General features: G+C 31.7%; 1 long non-coding RNA gene across 1 annotated transcript in view; it reads right to left on the reverse strand.

Annotated features, from left to right (window-relative positions):
- Positions 1-1,493: 1,493 nt before the first annotated feature.
- LOC139481045 (uncharacterized) overlaps positions 1,494-21,879 on the reverse strand; it is a 31,090-nt gene continuing 10,704 nt past the window's right edge. The window contains exon 2 of the long non-coding RNA XR_011654550.1: positions 1,494-3,432. This is a non-coding gene — a long non-coding RNA (uncharacterized lncRNA). The remainder of the gene's footprint in view (positions 3,433-21,879) is intronic.

Raw genomic sequence — 21,879 nt, forward strand, 5'->3', positions numbered from 1 at the left:
CGCGTCTGTCGTACTAAATTATAATCCTGGTACCTTTGATAACTATTTACACCACTGGGTAGATGCCACTGCAGGTGGACGTTTCGTTCCCGAGGGTATCACCAGCCCAGTAGTCAACACTTCGGTGTTGACATGAATATCAATTATGTGGTCATTTTTATAAATTTCCTGCTTCCAAAACTTGGAATTTTTGGAAAAACTAAGGATTTTCTTATCCCAGGCATAGATTACCTTAGCCATATTTGGTACAACTTTTTGGAATTTTGGATCCACAATGCTCTTCAACTTTGTACTTGTTCGGCTTTATAAATATTTTGATTTGCGCGTCACTGATGAGTCTTGACCAGTTTTATGTAGACGAAACGCGCGTCTGGCGTACTAAATTATAATCCTGGTACCTTTGATAACTATTAGGTCGAACATTTGAATAGTTATTCAATAGGATTCTTCGTTTTATCAATGACCTTAATATACTAGATATTCACGTTGGGTTGAATTTTAATCTTGATATTAAATGTTCATGGACCTGTTGATAAAAATGGTTATAATGAATCTTGAATAGTGGTATATATTTTAAGACAGGTGTTGGTTTATCCTTTTCACCAACATGAATTAGCCAACACAAGGTACACACTTTATTTCGTAAATATCATGATTCGTGTCAGAATGATCTTGTGTCATAGGTTATACTTGTAAATGTACTCCAAACGAGTAGATAGAAATACAACGGTAAACAATATAGAAGCAGCACAGTAAACACTTTTTGATTCCGAATCGCACGTAAAAATCGATGATAATGATAAGCATATCTTTAACACCTAGATAATATGAATATATTTTTGGAATCGGCTTAGAATTACCAAATGCTTTAAGGTCACTTTTGCGCGAGGATGTAAGAAGTTATGTTTCATAAATTTTGTTCAAGTATGGCGAATTGAAGAAAGGTATCTTATAAATCATTTTTCTTCACAAAAAATCTATGTCAAAAATACAGAACTCAATTTAATTTAAAAAGGATGTTGGCAATACACACTGACAACGTCAAACGTAAGACTTTATTAACCAACAGAACGAATTGAAAATTATATTCATGACTTGGTACATATAATTTCCGTGAAGTTTTTTTTTTTTTGTCCTCTTTATGTGTCCTTCGTTTTTGTGCATATGTTCTTTGTCTTTTATATAAGTTTTGTTTGTTTGCGTACGTCATTTCTTGTTTGTTAACATCATTTCTAGATTAATTGTATACATCATTATTGTTCTATCCAAACTTCAGTTTTTGTTTACCTTACTCATGCTTAGATTTCAGCTTCTAATGTTGTATTTACTACAGCTATTTAGTAATAATTTAATTTTGGATGTAACGCGTCTTCTGATTGGCTGACGTTATTTACTACAGCTATTTTGTATTATTTTTCTGTTATCTGCCTTTGTGTCGAATTGATTAAAAGAGCATAATGAGGCAACGCTTCATAAAAGACAAAACTCGTATATGTCGTACAGATTTAACGGAAAAGAACAATGATGAATAAGAAAAATGCACAAGTAAGGCATATTAAAGAAAATAGTCTATAGAGATTAAACACTATGACACAAATTGAGATTCATAATATGTTATGAAACTTGCAATAATCATGCTATCACATGTGTATCGATGACTTACCATATAAAACAAAAATACATAGTATTCACATTTGTTAACATACCTATTTGGTGCAGTTATTCTCTGCACCTCTACCCGCTGAAGTGAAATGTATAATATTTCTTTAATCTCGCAAATAAACAACCTTAGCCCTGTAATAACTAAAGTTATGATGAGAAACAGCAGTAATACTGTTTTATTCTAAAATTCAATAGTACATGTTTGACTGAAACATTCGTGAAAAGATGCCACACTTTTTTTGTTGTCTATTCTATGAGTTATCGAGTGACGCCTCAGTGATATTGTTTGCCTTAAATCAATGGAGAATAAAGGCTTTTTCCCCTAGAGGAGAATCCCAATTTGAAAAAAAATGGCTTAAAATTATTCCCAAAAAGACTAACTTTTTTCCCCAAACACTGCAGTTTCAGTAGTAATTGTGCATAAATTCGAACTGAAAAACACTAATTTATACTTTTTTCATGCCTAAAATTACTATATGTGCAGATTTGAGGGTCTATTTATGTATCATCACTGACAAAAAGGGGTCTTATTTCAAAGCAGGGTTTGACTCTTGAAATGGGGTCTGTAAACTGAAGTTTCAGTCAAATTCATGGTTTATTCTAAAATTCCCAATTTGATGAAAATTACGCATATTTTCCCAATAAAAAAGGGTAGAGGTAGTTTTGGAAAAAGCCAACAATATCACTGCGCCTATCATCTACAAAAGCTACAGTGGTATTATTAGTTGCATAATGTGCTAGTGACCTAATACGGTATATATGGGGTCAGTAAATTCCATATGGGGTGAGAGCGAAACTCGAATCCCCATATGGAATTTACTGACCCTATATATGCCGTATTACGTCACTAGCACACTATGTAACGAATTGATCTTACCGACTATCTTAACGTGTGAAATTTAGACTAGTGACCTATCAAAATGAGTATGTCTTCAATACTGCAATTAGCATTAAGAAACTACTTCCATTGATCCTACAAAAGCAGATGCCAACAATAACAACTTGTTAGGATTAAATGTGTTTTATGAATTTATTTCAATCTTAATCATCAATTTCTTCGTCTGTTGAAACCTTTAAGATTTTTTTCTCAGTACCGTTTTGTTCTTATAAAGGGACACCACTACCAACCGAGACTGGCTTGCTCATTTTGATAGATCACAAGTCTAAATTTTACACGTTAAGATAGTCGGTAAGATAAATTCGTTACATAGTGTGCTAGTGACGTAACACGGTATATAGATACACCTTCAGCTAAAGTTAATTTTGGAATGAATAGATAAGATATTTCAATATGCTGAAAGTAAAAACAATACAGAAAATTATACCTTAAACCTATGAAAAACTTATATATATCATCAATCACGTCTTTTTACCTTATAGATATTTGAGCGTATTCATATACATGATAATTAATAAGGCGTATTGTCATTCTTTAGAGATGAACTTATTTTAAAAGAACACGAAACCTTGACATAAATAGATCATATTAAGAAATAATGAATGATTACTGAAATACAGATATCAACAATTTTCTAACTGTTTAACGAGTGAATACCATAAAGTTGTAATGAAATCATAAATAAATACAATGAGTTTGAGCAAGAGTCTTGTGTCCACTAAGAAAACACTTGATGTCTATCCTGATCTCATTCGCACGGATATACAGAATCCCCTTGACCTTGAACAGACGTTTCTTCTCCCTGGAGGACAGTGTCCCCCACAACCTCCGTACCCGTTCCCACATCGCTGAAATGATCTTTGACATAAATGCTGAAAATAAAGAAAATAATGATTAATATGCAATATGTCAGAAAGAAAACCATTGTTGAGAGTAAAAAATTGTGGACGCGCAAGGTTTTCTTTGTCTGTGATAATTTCTAATGACCAAAACCATTAACAATTTAATTCCGCTAAGAGAGAAAAAAAAGGAATCCGAGACAGAATCTAATAATAATCACCATAAATAATCAGGCAAACAACCACAGATACTGTGTAAATATGATGACGATCTGTAGTACTATCATATTATGAAATGTTTACTTAGTACCAACAATTTGACTTATTATCAAAATGAAATTGATTTACATGTTGTTACCCTTGATATTCGAACCCTTTGACCACACTTATCACACTTTGGCATGTGAAAGCAGGTCGCGCTTCATATGAGATTACAAATTTTTAATAACGAAACAATTTTCGAACAATATACATGTCTTAGATAGTTATTATTTTTTTTTTCATTTTCAGATGACTTATTTGTTTCAAATGTTCTTTCAAAGTTTTTCTATATAATTGTGGCCAACAAGTTTCATCACATTTAAAAAAAATATCATATTTTTACTTCAAACTGAACAGTTAACAAATCGGAAAGGATGGTATAGTAAATGTTTCGTTCGTAATTGGATTGATTTAAGTATCACATTTGAAATATAACTAAAAACTTCTAATACATGAATATCAAATGTCTAATTTGACAATGGACGTTCCATTCAGCAATCGTCTGCGTTAGTTTTTTGAGTTACCGTGAGAAAAATAGCCGTTGTGAAGAACGGTGCTGTTAACATCCAACTTTATAATAATTAACTATAGCATAAACCAAATTTTTCGCCTGCTTCCAGACCAACTTTAGACAACTTTGATATTCTCAGGCTCACCAAAACGCCTTAGGCCGATAGCGCGAGGGATTAATAGCCAGATAAGGACGTAAAATACAACCACTTGAAATAACTTTTTTTGGACTGAAACATCATTATGCGATAAATGTCATCGGATAAATAACTTTGCACACCAGTTTTTTATACGACAAATGAACGATTTTATTGATGTTCACGATATGGTGTATCAAATGTTGGTTGTCTTTTTATCTATTTTTGAAAAGTATGTCCCTGAACATGATACATTGCTTCATGAATGATTTCGAGCAAAACATATATGAAAATTAACAATATGCTGAAGCGAAATTTGACAAGTGTCCAATCTGAAATTTTCAGTAATATTGTATGAATAAGTTATAACATAAGCAACACGACGGGTGCCACACGGGTGCCACATGTGGAGCAGGATGTGCTTACCCTTCCGGAGCACCTGAGATCACCCCTAGTTTTTGGTGGGTTTCGTGTTGCTTATTCTTTAGTTTTCTATGTTGTGTCATGTGTTCTATTGTATGTCTATTTGTCTGTTTGTCTTCTTTCTTTTTAAGCCAGGCGTTGTAAGTTTATTTTCGACTTATGAGTTTGACTGTTCCTCTGGTATCTTTCGTCTCTCTCTTTCATGTTTAGCTATGCGCTCATGATGATCTTAGACTTTAAATAGAGATATTGTGATGATAAAATATGTCAACATAAAGTTTTTTTTATTTCAAGGAACTGATACAAAAGATAATACACAGTATATAACATTGCTTTAGGGTAGATTCACTGTATACCGCCATCTTGGACTTACCATAGCGGTATACAACCGGTCTAGTTTTTCGCCTTAATCTTCTATTTTTGAGACCGGTTTGCAATGTGTGTTTAAGACTGATGTTTCTATACAGAAAATAAGTTAATTATTGCATAATCAAATTTTTTTAAACAAAACCAAACATTGCTGTTTTCTAGAATCAATTTTTCAACTTATTTCAATTAAACAGTTAAGGGGAGATAACTCTTATATTACAATGATAGTAGTTTTTAACGAACGTGACATTTTGATATTTCACATCCAGCAATAAAACATGTTCGGTGACACCATTTTATTATTTTTATTTTCTTAAAACATATTAAAATACATATCTTTTCATATTTTTTTCAAAATTCTATCTCATGGATTTCTTTCTATTCACAAAAATGAGTATTTTCATAACTAATCTATATAAATTGTGGCAATTGTGTACGACTTGTTGCTTGTAAAATAGCACGGTGACCAATACTTTTTATTAAATTTTTGAAAAAAGCACTGACAAATCTTCACTTTGGCAAAGTCTAAAAAAAATTATATGAGAAGATATATACTGACGATCCATCTGAAGTATATGAGTTTGGTAAATATAATTATCAATAGTGATCAAACAAATTATTGATAATTGTTAAAAGTATGGTATAATACGTCTTTAATGTGACAAAATTACGACCGACATTCTCCATGGGATAGACTTTCTTGTACAGAACTTACACTATTAATTATATATAATTCGTTTCAAATTAAGCTCAACAATGTCTTCTTATCTTCATTCGCATTTTTTGTTTTTCCCTTGCACACTTGCTTATATCAAGACATTATGACAACACCGCCTGCAGTATATCCAGCGACCTAGACCACTCCAACTAGTCTATATAATAAGTGTATATTTTTTTCGTCCAGTAATGCATTTTCTTGTCGGCTTTATCTTGGGTTTCAACACGGATTGCTTCTATCAAGACATTATGACAACACCGCCTGCAGTATATCCAGCGACCTAGACCACTCCAACTAGTCTATATAAAAAGTGAATGTTTTGTTCGTCTAGTAATGCATTTTCTTATCGGCTTTATCTAGGGTTTCAACACGTGCTACGATGTATAGTGCCGGGTAGATGGTGTATCTTGAAGATGAGCTAATTGTGTCTGTCGTAGGCATCTTTATTGAAATCAATACGGTATAACACACATTTTGAAATCTAATTTTAAACATGTATTTATGTGCTGAGTACCTTATTGAATTTCTAATAGTAATCTTTTTGTGTTTGAAATTAAGCCTTATTGGCATCTCATGTTATACACGTCCGCACGAATTTTGATTTCATTCAGAATTTTAGAACACTTTCATCTTACGTCATTTTACTATATAAACTTAAGCAAATCAAAATAGACCTTCCAAATTATTAAAAAATATAATAATAGTCCTCTTGGCATAGATAGGCGATATGAATTAGATAATAAAAATATTCTATTCCTATCGACTTAGTATTTAATGTAATTTGATAACAAGATGAAAGACAAAACATTATGCTAGTTAAGGTAAACCATTGGTAAATATATTTGTCTGACCTATCCTATGCAAAACCTATTATTTAACGTTAATGATTAAGGTTGTTATATCAAAATTAGATGATACTTAATGCTTTGATTCTAATTTGCAAAAAATACCTTTTGAAATAATATAGTAATAATTCATTCATTAAGATGTCGAGGGATATATATTGTAAAAATAAATTCTTATGTTAAACTTTATAAAAACATGAACTAACAGTAACCACTAATATTTTTATAGAAACCTGACACAGTATATTAAAAAAAATAATAAATGACTGTTTGCTAGAAATCTTTAATAGGTGTAAATCAAGCTACACAAACAGAAAAAGTCCTTATTATTTTTAAATTGATATGAAATAATATGGCATTATTGCAAATGAGAGAACTATCCACTAACGAACACATGATAAAAATATAAATGATTAAATTACATTCAACCGTGAACACTATTAATACCATATAGTAACAAGTTAAAAGTTACGACACACAGCAAATCAAGGCAACCCCTTGACTAAAGTTGTAATACCACCATGGTGTTTCATCTATTGGTCTTTATTAAATTTGCACTTTTTAGTGCAGAATTTATCTTTGTTTCAAATAAAAAAAATAAAAGGCACAAGTTAAGTTTACCCTGTTCATTACTATAGACAAAATTTCACATAACAAATTATTGCGTATAAGAATTAACCCATTTCTCTGACGTCAGTCTATTGTTCTAACAGTGGATTATTTTTCGAGAATCCATTGACCACCATGTAAACTTAAGATAATAAACTCCCGATATGTTATCCTCTCAAAAACGAGTAAGTAATGAAAGGTTCGAACTCGCGCGTATTTTCGACAGTAAAGTCTGTAGTCTATGTATGATACCACTAGACCACGAGTGCTGATATAGATAAACTCATCATAGATAGCAGGACTAAATTTTGTACATACGTCAGATTATTATTTAAATATCACTCTTATAGCGTATAGCTATGTCAATAAACTATTTCTGTCTTTTTGTTATTGAATAAAATATATAAACACTATGAAATCAAAGAATTGTAAATATTACTTATTAGTACAATTCCGTGATACAATACACATCCATGTACACATTACACTTATCACTTTTAACGTACAAGGCCTTTCCCTTTTCATCATAGCAAATGCTTATATTTGGTTTTAGGATTATAAAGGTATCCTACTATGATCACTTAGATTTTCTTTGTTTGATTATAAATGGTCCAAATATACAGCAACATTTAACTGACTGTTATGTGAATAAAGTGCGATAAGCTACGACTGTAAAACTGCTTCTTTGATGGTAAAACCAGAAACAAAATCGTCAACTTTATAGTAAAAATGAAATATAGATACCTCTAAGATTAAAAACTATATTTTGGTAGAGAAAAACATAACAAAAAATAATCATTCCGAGTACTAGGCTTGAACTTGGCACTGTTAATATCACAGTAATTTCTTTCGGTACCAACAACTAGACGATCACGACTATGAACAGCTTACACGATACATTGCAAATTTGACATGATTATATATTGTACATTTGTAGCAAAAGCAATTCTGCTTTGGTTTCAGAATGCGTACCACACATAATACTAGTTAATTAACTGATTGACGATGGATGCCAAATGAAATAACGTTAAAATATTCAAAACATAATGAAAGGGAGCCAGTTTACACAAAATTTATATATAATGTTTCAATTCAGACCAATGATTGTATCTATTTAATAATCAAATAGTGTCTAATGAAGTGGTATTATTGTGAAGTTTACACTTCATTCATGTTAAATGTATTTAGTCATTTTGAATGTGTGTTGTAAATTTAATTACATGGGAGATTGAAACGACACTGACAACAAATGGAAGTTTTTAACGACCTTGACTGGCTATACAGCCCTTGCACGGTCGGTCGACACTGACTAGCTCATTAGGTTGCTGAACAGTAGATATTAAAGGTTTCTAAATGTTGGTAATTATTTTTTTTTTTTTACTTTTCAAAAAAGATTAAAAAAATTCCATATATTAATTATATGTCTTTTTGAATGGATTATAAATACTAAAATCCAATCAATTTTAATTATTTGTAATGATTAAAACATTAAATGAAATAATTATCTACAAATATAAAATCTGGTAATAAAAAGGGGAGATAACAACACATTTAGGTTAAATTGAACTTGTATTAAGTTAAATATAAATGTGAACCGTGTGGATCTAATCATTTCCAGCTATTAGAGAAGAAAAAAGACAAAATACGAAATTGTTTTTCATGAAATTCCGTTGATTCATTGTCAGATCATGAAACAGATAGTCGTTTTACTAAAAATGGGTTAAGCTAGAGACTAAAGTGGCTCGTTGATTATCGTTTACGAATCCACTACTTCTTATCAATTCTCTACTACATAACCCTCACCGGAAATCAAATTTCCATCCCTTGTTTTCCTTGTACAAGCTTAAGAAATCATGTAACTTCAAGGTATGTTTTATAAAATATTCTATAGAAACTAAACATACACAGATAATGGTTCCTTGAAACAACAGATACCAGAGGAATATTAAAACTCATATATCAAAAACAAACTGACAACACCATGGCTAAAAAAGAAAGAAGACAAACAGACAAATGATATTACACTAAACACAAAATAGAAAACTCAAGATTAAGCACCACGAACCCCACCAAAAACTGGGGGTAATCTCATGTGCTCCGGAAGGGTAAGCAAATCCTGCTCCACATGTGGCATCATCTGTAACAACTTTCAAAACTGTTCATTGAATACAATGCGAGGGTCTCCACAAAGTACATGACCAGCGGTAACATTTGTATATGGGAACGATATACAAGAATTATTGCGATGTTTGGATTTTATATATCAGCAGTTATCTGGTATTCTCTTGTGGTTAAAAATCTTGGAATCAAAAGGATTTGTATAGGTATAAGAAATGATAGGTGCAGTTTATCTTTGAAGTAATCGGGTAATGTTTTCTGAATAGATTTTTGGTGGGAAAATATTGCTAATATTGATGGCCTTCAAACTCTTATTAGCAAATTCTACATAAAAATGTACATTTTTTATTATTTTTGGAAGTATTTCACTGGTGTGTATATGCTATGGTTTACAATGTCAATTGCATCCAATCTGTACTTAGCAGAACTAGTATCAATAATTGAGTGATCTGCACCTCTTGAAAAGGTGAGTAGAGTTTTGAAAACGGTATGGAAAAAGAGTTTAGTTCGAAAATACTGAATTCACGTAGTATATAAACAGAGGATAACTTTATCATATATAAACCCTAGTTAATCTGCAGGTAGTGAGTATGTTCGATGATCGGAACTACAATGCGTCAATCAGAGGCTTTAAATAATTCAACTTGGTGATTTCGCTACTACGAGGAATAGATATAATACCAGAAGTGTCATTGTGTTCTTAAGGAATAGCTGATTCTTATTCTTAAATCAAGAAATCTTCTGTTTGTATGGTGTATTGTTTATTCAACACGAGATCAATTTATGAATGATAGATTTGCTCTATCTATTATCCTGACTTATTTAGAAACAATTGGTAAAACATTTATATAGTAATTTATTCTTTTTATGACCATTAACATAAGAATAGGAAGAATACCCAAAATGTAGACACCATCAGACGGTAGTTTGATACAGAAGCGTATTATTAGTGCCACACATTTTCCCCCTATCTTTGCGTTATAACGCAAACCTTTTGCGTTATAACGCAAACCTTTCGATATAACGCAAACCTTTGCGTTATAACGCAAATATCTTGATTTCAATTATTCATTAAGTTTTGTATATATGTCCGTCTGTCATTCATTTCGGATGTGATTTACCAGTAGATAAAAAAAGAAACATACATACAAGGCCAAATTTTCATAATAAATATGCATAGGAATAATGGAATACTTGAAGTGCAAAAGACATAAGTTAAGACTGATTTGTGCATCAGAAAAGTATATGATTTAACAAGAAAATAGATATAGTTTAGTATATAGTCATATTTAAATTGAAAGATCAAAAATAATGTCATACAATTGTGAAACCTCCAAGTCAAGAATTATTAATAAGGAAACATTTTTTTTTAAATCTCAGAATATGATCAAGATTCTTTGATAGAAAGTCATTGAATTTTCATTTCAATATAATGAAGTATTTTTAAGATGCTTGGGTAGCAATTTGAATAGAGAGAACATTTTATTAATAAAACATCTTCATTCTATACATTTATTGCCAAAGGATAGCTTGTTCTCAAATGGAAGTATATTTATATTCGGTTATAGCTATATTAGCAGATATTGATTTTTTTCTTCGGTATAACCTCAATTTACTCAATTTTCTTTGTAATATATATACTAGTAGTAACATGGATATCGTTTTTTGGGGGCCTTTATAGTTTATTGTTCAGTGTGAGCCAATGCTCCGTGTTGAAGACCGTACTTTGGCCTATGATGGTTTACTTTTACGAATAGTGACTTAGATGGATAGTTTTCTTATTGGTACTCATACCACATCTTCTTATATTATTCCGCTCATTATTAGTCAATGATATGATCTAATCATTCAAGCATTTTTCTTTCCCATGACTACAAAGGTGATAAATTTTAAATATATACAGCCTCCTCCATTAATAACTACTGATTCCTTTGAATCTTAAATAAGAAATAAGATAAAACAAATGTTTGCGTTATAACGCAAATGTTTGCGTTGTAACGCAAACATAGAAAGAAAAATTTAAAAAAAAATGTGTGGCGCTAATACGCTTCCGTAGTTTGATATCATTTCACTTTTTTTATTTTTATTTTGTTTGGTGTTGTCAATCTAAACAAAAAGTGCAAACGAAAGCAGAAACCCTTATATGTTGTCTTATAACATGGGCAAAAGTATTAGCAAGTACTCATTAAATGAATGATATTTCATTCTACTTCATGTTTTTACAAAAATAAAGCTACAAATCTATCAATTATAAGCCATTGTATCTCAAGAGTAAAAAAATCATAAACATGTTGTAGGTATTTCAATATTAAAGTATATCAAAGTAAATGTCAAGAAAAAAAAGCAGGATAACATTACATAAATTTGATTGTATAATTTTTTTTCCTTGACGTATTATGTAACAATTTTATTCATATTTAAAACGATAAAAGGATATTTACTTTAAATGTTAAATAGATATATAAACCAACATATTTTACTTAAAAAACTAACTGACTTCGAGTCTAATACTAATGTATTTTTCTAAGATTTGACACGAGATCCCGGAAATTTGATATGAACGTAATATTCTGTCAAATTTTCAATAGCACATTTTTAAAAATGCTTTGCTAATTTTGTTCAACGAAACAAGGAAAGTAACTTTAAGTTACACTTGGATGTTCTTATTATATTTGTCATGTGTATTTATATCAATAGTTAAGTTTTTTAAACGACTAAGTCGATTCTTTATATTTTCCGAAGTTGTTCACAATTTTTTTAAATGGTATTTCGATCAGCGCAGAAAGTATATTGCTTGTAAGTCCCTAATCTTTAAGAAACCTCACAACCCGTTTATGTACAAAACAATTAATGAGAAACAACTATGATTTCCTTTGAATGAAGGTATTCTAACAGGTTACTTATCTAAAACTGTTATTATAATTTTGAATTATGTTTTTATCATTATAAATATTCAGTTTGTTATCAATTAATTAAAACCAACATAAAAACGTTATTTTTATACACACATGTACATTAATGGTCTTACCTATATTTTGTAACTGCAGAAGGTCAAGTTTCTATCTGACTTAAATTTTGTAACTGCACAAGGTCAAGTTTCTATCTGACTTTAATGCCCTCTTTAGGGCTAAATAAATTGGAAGTAGACATGTCCTGATTGATATTTAAATCTTAAGCTTAATTAATTCAAATCAGTTAATTTATGAAATGTTATTTTCGTGTAGTGCTTTTTTGTATTTCGCAAATGTTGCATTTCAATCAATCGATGAATGTGAACTTCTTAATTTCCCTCTTTGCTCTAATATTGAAATAAGATATTATCTAACAGATGGATTGCACAATCACCCCAATATTAAGAATGAAAATCAACTGAAATCGAAATAAAGTAATAAAGTATGTCAAAATGACTATCTATTCCTATATGGCTGCCGCTTAATTAATATACTCCATAATTATTAGAAATGAATCTTCAGAGTATAATACTGTAAACTTAACAAAAATAATGATTTTCTTTTCAGTTCCCCGTGTTGAACCTAATAACCTGCAGCAAAATTTTATGATCAAGTCGACCATACTCACTTAATGAAGAAGTACCTTTAAATACATTTTATGTTCAAGGGAAAAAATGATAAAAGAGGGCGAAAGATACGAGACAGACATTCAAACTTAACTTGGTTTGTACTTTTCTTCGATCCTGCAGAAGGTTCCAATAGTTATCAAAGGTACCAGGATTATAATTTAGTACGCCAGACGCGCGTTTCGTCGACATAAGACTCATCAGTGACGCTCAAATCAAAATATTTATAAAGCCAAACAAGTACAAAGTTGAAGAGCATTGAGGATCCAAAATTCCAAAATAGATAAAGTTTTGAAAGAGCTTTTAGAACCTCCACATGATAAATAATTGAAGTGAACTGTATTGTGTGACTATGACAAGACAGGGAAATGTGATATCGAACGGCAAGATGTAATTTAAACTTTATCATTGGTTGGACAAAATAAGGTGACACAAAAGTTTGTGCCGATTTTATAATCTCCTGCTCAGATGGAAAATATATCAAAATCAAAACTAGTTAAGTTATTAATTTTTTAAAACATAAATGCATGTCATTCTTATTTATCTAAGACTTACGAATTTTGTCGTGGTCTTTAAACACTATTAACCAATTTGAGATTTGCTAAACCTTCCACTTACGAACATATGTATTCCAGCCATTACAAACGTTATTTGAGGTATCAATTATTGATTAAAGTTACGTATATTTAGTGCTATGTTAATCTATCCTGTATAGAAGAAAAAAAATGTTATCTTGCGTCACTAAGTTTGGAATTGAATAACCGAAACTTTCTCCATTTTTAAACGAATAAAAGGCTGTTCTATCATTAAACATATCTTTTTAAAGTTGTTAGTTTATCTTGAAATGATTTATATTCCTATTAATACAAATTTATTTCATAGAAATCGTCATGACATTGTAAAAACGCAATTATAATTATGTTTTGAAATAATTTTGTTGTCTGTACCAAATTCAACGAATATGGCCAAAACTTTCATTGAGGTATACTAGATGGTTATATTAATAAATACATATTTGTTCATATAATTCTATAAAATTTGTTCAGTTTTGACGGACGCTGGTCTTATTACTTAAAAAAAATACATCATTGAACACTGAAAACTACCCCCCCCCCCTTTTTGTTAAGTCGCACATGTGTGTTTGGAAATCTCCTTTAATGATGGGTTTCCACTTTTTTTTTATGAAAAATTGAATAAGGAAGAAAATTGATTCAAGTTTTCAATCATTCTACCATGAAAAAGGTATTAATATTGGAGTTAGATATTCAATTTTGTTTTTCCTTGAAAACGACAAGTGACCTTTGATCAAGATTTCTGAAAAACTGCACCATATTTTCTTTTGACGACCAGAAGAATATCAAAGTACACATATTTCCGAATACAATGATATATGATAATGCTGTATACTATTTTTGACGATTAAAATTTCATAATTCCGACTTTTGTTACCAGCCTAGCTGTTCAAAAGTCATAAATCGAATTACAGAAATTAAATCCGTGCTATAAACTAAAACTGAGAGAAACACATAAACTATAAGAGAAAAGCAAAGGAAAAACAGGAACAACAAATTGCAACAAAAACAAACGACAACACAAATAAAAGGGGGGGGGGGGGGGGTTGAACCTGGTGTAATGACATGCAAAACCTCCCGATTTATGACAAGGTTAAAAATATCGCTAAAACACAACGTGATAGAAATGCAGCACAAACAGTGAAACTAAGGCAGTGAGGATGAAAATACTTATATACTTGCAGCACAATAAAAAACGACGTTGTTGATACCGTATTTTATTGATAAAAAGATTGATGACAATTTCTGATTTGTTACCAGATCACTTATGTAGTGAAGGAGTTGAAACCTTAGGTTTTTTTTGTCTATTAATTGCATTTTTTTTTATAAATAAGATGAAGAATTGCGTCAGTTCGGAAGCACTAGATGCTTGGATGATGATACAACTAGCAAACCACCGACAGAAGTATCGACAGAATAATACAAATCGCTTCTTTATAAGTTATCAGCGGACATAGTTTTACCAGGTGATGTAAAAAAAAAATGAAATACAAGACATGTCTATATAAATTACAACTAAAGAAAGGATAAGATGAATGAAGTTATTGTTGGGCTGTTATCGAATTCTAAAATGCAGAGATATTTCAGTTATCTCACTGACCAGAGACTTTACTAACGTCGAATGAACATGATTACCTAGTGCGGTCTGCCGGCAAGGAACATAAATGCGTCCTTAGCCCGACCAAAGGGTTAAGAACGAAAATACCACTCCTTCAACCCAAGTCACATACAACACACATGTATCTACCAGTCCCAGGTCACATACAACACACATGTATCTACCAGTCCCAAGTCACATACAACACACATGTATCTACCAGTCCCAAGTCAAGAACTTTGGTATTGTCTTCATTTGCAAGTTTGTTTTTTGTGCTTTTTGGTGTGTAATGTTTCATGTTTAAAGTTGTTTTTTGTGGTATTTTCAAACTTTTAATATTATTGTGTTATCAATCAAGTTTTCTGTGAAACATCGTATGCTAGCCTTGGTTTGAATCATATGTTGGTACTAAAAATTTCCAAAGATCGGTATTAGTAAATGCAATCTTATTCCATCTTTCTTTCATCAATATAATCACATTTAACTTATCCTTAGACCTCGGTGGTCAAGTGGTTTAAATAGTCTAACTACTGTATATCTAGCCTGTGAACTATATTAAAGGGCTAGACTTGTGAGTTTTCCTACCGAAAGTCGGTGGTTTTTCCGGGCACTCCGGCTTCCTCCACCAATAAAAACTTACCGCCACGAAATACCACAATAGTGTTAACAGTGGCCTTAAACATCAATCAATCACTCAATCTCTATCCTAACCACTAGTTTTTTCCATGCTAAACTTAAAGACAGATTGAAAGAATAAATCCAACTGTTTTCATTAAACCTTTGACCATTACGTTAATATTGAAAAAGTTTAGCTGCAAATATCAATGGAAAAGTCATGTACAAAAACATAACCTTTGCTAAATTAATTTTGGATAAAACGAAATCACACTTTTTTAAAGCTTTATGTATTTTTTTTTCTTCTTCTGGAAACCTAGATGGGGAGATTGGGGTAAGTGGTCACCGCAAGTGGGTCACCGCGTTAGTTATTTCCGGTAGCTGTCTTAATGCAAGTTGTCTCCCGTCGGACACGTCACGTAGCGGATCAACACAACGGACAAAGTCAAAGAAAAGTTAAAAGGTAAATTGAAGGTCAATGCATCTTGGCAGTAAATATTCAGGCATATTATTTTTTTTGTTGGTTGCGATAATTGAAGTGAGAGATAATTAGTAGTTCTAATGAAGCATACGTTTGTTTTAATAACATAACACAGAGAAATCTGTCCCGTTCGGCGACAAATGTTCGTGAATGCATACTTGAGATTCTTAAAACGACAAATATGGCCTTAAAATGAGACTTTCAATGATTCTTTTGATAGTACAATGGCATAAAAAATACACAACTAGCTAAATAAAAACATCCTGCTTCTGCAATATGGCGGCGTACATGTCGTATACCCGCCGAATATGTACGTTCTCAAAATTGTCTTTTACAATAAATGTATGTGGGATTCCGTTGAAAATAACTTGACTTGATCTAACTTGGATATCAAGGATTACGATTCAAACCCAAAGACTTATAAATTTATCTGTGCGGAAAATTGCTGCTTTGAGTAAACCAGAAGAAGCGGTGCCGTGTTGCAAGTAGCTTTCAATATGACGTCATAGTATTCATTAAAAAAAACCCAGAAATTTGCATAAAACATATCCTAAAGCAGATCAGTGCACACAAACCCCCTTTATGCTTAGTTATAATTCAATAGCAACAACAAATGCATCATAATAAAATGTATCACTTTAAATGGTCGACAAGGAATAAATTTGTTTCCGTTTCTTGAAAAACACGATAACAACCGAGGTGTCCACTTACCATGGGAAAAGTGGACAACTCGTATTGTTAAAAAATAAACATTCTTGGTATGTGTCTTTTCTTTTCTATTGTTATGTGTTGTGCATCAAAATTTATGAAAACTTACAAAAAGGTTATAAAAGGTTTTCCAGAGGATTTTTAGGTACATATGAACAAATCCAAAAGAAAAAAAAATGGGGGGGGGGGGGGGGGGGGGGGTAAATAACATGTTTAATTGGATACATCTCAAATAACTCGAGAATCTGATAAAAAGTTACAAATACTAGCTAATGTTTGTAAACAATATGTGTTTCCCGCAATCTTGTACATATTCGGCAGTCTCAGTTGTTAAATATGTATATGTATAAAACACTCATACAAAGCAATACAACCTACATCTTTTTTGTTTCAGCAAAATGGCTAGAAAGAAAAAAGGATGGACTCCAAAGCAAGGAAAGTGGTCAAAAGAGGGTCTGAAAGAAGCGATTCGCCATGTAAAGAGTGGGGGCATGTCTAAATTGAAAGCATCAAAATTGTATAATATACCAAGAACAACACTACTTCGGAGACTGAAAACTATGGATCTGGATTCACCAGCAACAAAACCCACAGTACTTGCCATAAAGGATGAAGAAGCTCTGGTCGGGCATATACTAAGAATGGAGGAAAGAGGGTTTGGTTTAACTATCACAGATGCCCGAAAGCTAGCCTGTACGAGATAGCCTTGAGGTCGGGGAGAAAGCATTGTTTTAACAATGATAAGAAAAGTGCCGGTTATGATTGGTGGCAAGGGTTTAGAGATCACATCCATGTTTATCTGTACGCATACCAGAGGGTCTTAGCGCAGCACGAAGTTCAATGCTGAATCCAAATGTCATTTCAGCTTACTTTCAAAAGCTTGGAAGTTTCATGGATAAACTGAACATTAAGGAAAAGCCCCAGCAAATTGTTAATGCGGATGAGACTGGCGTGAGTACCGTACATGATCCATCAAAGGTTGTCGGAAAAAGAGGCAAAAAGAGTGTGTATTCCAAAACAAGCGGAGAACGAGGCGAAAATGTAACCGCGTTATGCTGTGTGAACGCAGAGGCAAGAGTTCTACCACCAATGCTCATATTTAAGGGACAAAGAGTAAGCCAAGCATTGATGGGCAATGCACCAGCAAACACATTATTTGCATGCAGTAAGAGTTCATTAATTGATTCAGATTTATTTAATAATTGGTTTAAAAAGCTGTTTATACCTAATCTTCCTCCTCAGAGACCTGTTCTGCTCATACTGCCATGATACTGGATGGACATTCTTCATACATAAACATTCACATTGAACGGCAGTATTTCAGAAGCGCAGTTCGAAAACATTTAAAAAATATGTGATTGAAAAACATAAATACGAAAGTTACAAATAAGTTACCTTACAGAAACCGTTTATTATGAACTTGACGCACCTTTTGAGTAAATCGAATGAGAAATTTCTTTGTAGTAACGGAAGCAATAAAATGTTAACAGGATTTAACAATATAATGAATAAATACATCTTATTGAGTGGAAGGTTTATAAACCAATTGTATGCTATTTATTTAAATGTATAATGAAATCCGGTATTTTTTCAAAAAATTAAATTACAAGTTTTATATGCTTTAATTTTTTAAGAATTAATTGATCACGGTAACTATTGGTGTTTTGTGGTCGTTTAAAATTGTGTTTTGTTTTCTATTTGTGACGTGGGGCGCCAATCACTACATAGTAGCATATATATAATATAGGTTGTTTTTCGAAAATACAGGACCACTGACCAATTCTTCGACCTCCATTCGATTATTCCAAAGTTGTTAAAATTTGATAATAGAATATACTATTATATTTAAATGTTACAAATAAGCTTGTGTTAACTTATCTTTCTTAAATGTATGATTAAGACTATCAAAATTTGGTATTCAATTGTATCAAACGCATCCTGAAAACAATTAAATTGTCAATTACACGAACAATCGAGAGGTCTTTCCTTTTCAAGTTATAAAATATACATTCAAATAGACGTTAAGTGCATTACAAAGCTTTTAAAAAACACCAAACAAAACCCTTAAAATAGGATAAAAACACAAAGTTTTTCATCTAGGATTTGACCTTGACCATAATCTCTGACCTTTATCAAGGTCATTTGTACCCGATGCCATACTACCTCATTGGTTAATCACCTTTGGCTAAGGAGCTATAATTGCTAACAATGTTTTTTTTTTCAAAAACACTTTACGGGGGTTATGCTCCTTACGGAAAGCTCAAATTCCTTCAGTCTAACAAAGTTGAGCCTTAATCACCCCGCCTTGTCTTATCCTCTAAAGATCTCAAAGAAAGAAAAAGAAAAGAAGAAGAAACTAATCTACATTTTCAAAGGACAATAAGCAATAAATGCATACATATTTATAGATAGATATATTTATTAATGAGAAAAGATCAATATATGCTCCCTTGAGATTAATCGCATAAGATTTATTGTTATACATAACATCAAATGTTTCATCTGTTTGACTACAATTATCAATTTCCTTTCTTCATCTGTGTGACTACAACTTGCAATTTCTTACTTTTTCTTATTCCAGTGGTACTCTACATGAATTATATTTCTTTTAATGGCATATACCCAAAGAAGAATTGTATGATTATTTCTAAAATATAAGTACACAAAGTGTTCTGATAAAATAGCATATCGGTTTTGAATTAATGATTTGAATGAATAAGAATTGACATATAATTTTCATAATTGTATTATTTTTCATCAAGTTTACGTGCTTTCTTTGAAATATTATTTACTTAATGAATATTTACTACATCATTTTATGGCAAATAAACAGTTAAACAAAATACTCCTTCCGATTTTCAGTTGAAGTTTAAAATGTCAAAGGTGTATGTAGAAGTAGAGGATGCCCATTTTATTTCATAAGCCAAGTAGTCAGAATTTCGTGTTGACATGACATACCATTGATACATTTAATTTCTATAAATTTAGTTGTTTAAAATGTCTAATTATTTTGTACACTAAGGTTTTCTACACCCGAGGCATAATTGTCCTCAGTCGTTTTAGACAGAGCTTTTGGAAATTTTGGTTTCAATGCTCTCAAACTATTACTGATTTGACCTTCCAAATATTGATTTGAGCGCCACTGAGTCTTACGTAGACGAAACGCGCGTTTGTCGTTCCAAATTATAGGAGTCGAAAATGACGTGGGTGCTTATTTCACAAACATATACGTGTTATTAATTCCTGAAGAAAATATAATTACAGATAATTAGAGATGGTTATAAACATCATATATGTCGTTACAAACAAATGACACACATTACAACAAGAATCTAGAAATATTGTCAACAAATGTCTTGTAATACAGCAATTGACTTTTCCCCCCAAGAAAATGATACACTCGATAAATATACGCTAATACACGGCTGGTAATCTACACACGCAGAACATTTGGTTCTGCAATAAAAACCGTGAGAGGATTTTCCGGTTGTGCTTGAGTGGAGTAATTGTCACCGCTTCAAAAGGTATGTACATTTCTAAATCGCAATTTTCTAATTCAACTGATCAAAATATTTAAAATCGGAGAATGCTATGCTGTGGTGAATACGTTAACGAAGAGATACATGTATCATTTACTGTTGTACATGGTGTTAAACTCCTACAAAATCAGTTGTCCCACGAGAAATTGCCTAAAAAAGTGACATTTGAATTTTGAAATGGTTCTATTAACTGACCTACACGTTTAAATTTACCCTTTTTTCGGTCAATGGGTATGAATATCGTTTTAGGCGGCGTGTACGCTGTCCGGTGTTAATAGACGTCTTAATAAATCTAAAAACCTCATATTTTCATTATTTCATGCGTGAGGGGATCGGTTCTGATTGAGGACATCGTGAATGCGTGAGGGGACGTAAAATCATATCTTTATCATTATGTCCAAGCTATGAGTCGTTGAAATTTGGCTAAATTTGGTTAAATTGTTCTTTAAAAATTACATTTGTGTGTATAAAAATTGTGTGATAGAATTTTGAAATATCAATAAATTACCAAACGTTTGTTACATGAACAAACAATCTAACCAAATAAGTTCGAAATATGTCTCCGCGGATTTAAGCACATAATCGGCCAAGTTTGGAGACTTATTCGCAATTTATTGGTTAGACTGTTTATTCATATACAGAAAACTTGGTGATATTTTTGTATAAATCAAACTGTTCCATATCAATAAAATTTTAGTTGGTTTCTATATGAATGGGATTTTGAATAAATAAGCATATTCACTTGCGGTAAAAGTATTTTCACCGCGCAACACGTCGCGTGCTTTTTACGTGCATAATTTTGATAAAAAAATGTTTGATGTACAATTTGTTTTGGTAAATAATTGCCATTACATACATTTCTCTCTGAGTATAGAATAAAAGAACTACTGTCTTTTGTTTCGGTAAATCATGTGGTTTAATTGACTTTTGTAAAACTGATATTCACTTCGGCCGTTGGCCTCAGTGAAAATCAGTTATTCAAATGCCAATAAAACTATTTACCTCATAAAAAAACAGCAATTGTAGAATATTTAAACAAATATCAAAACTTGTGTTATAACAATAATTTGTTTGTCAAATAAGAAATTCAAGGGGAGATCACTCTTTTCGTAAAAAATACATATGATACTGAGATGATAGGGAAAAATTATTTGTAACAAGAAACAAAAACGTTGACACTATTTTTCTTTTTATTCTTCGTAAAACATATTATAAAACCTAGCTTCCCTAAATTTATTTCAAAGTTCTATTTCATAATTTGTTTGTATAAAATTGAGAATGGAAACGGGGAATGTGTCAAAGAGACAACAACCCGATCATACGGCAGACAACAGCAACAGGTCTTCAATGTAGCGATAAATTCCCGCACCCGGAGGCGTCCTTCAGCTGCCCCCTAAACAA

The sequence above is a fragment of the Mytilus edulis genome, chromosome 7 (assembly GCF_963676685.1).
Source record: "Mytilus edulis chromosome 7, xbMytEdul2.2, whole genome shotgun sequence".
Lineage (NCBI taxonomy): Eukaryota > Metazoa > Mollusca > Bivalvia > Mytilida > Mytilidae > Mytilus > Mytilus edulis.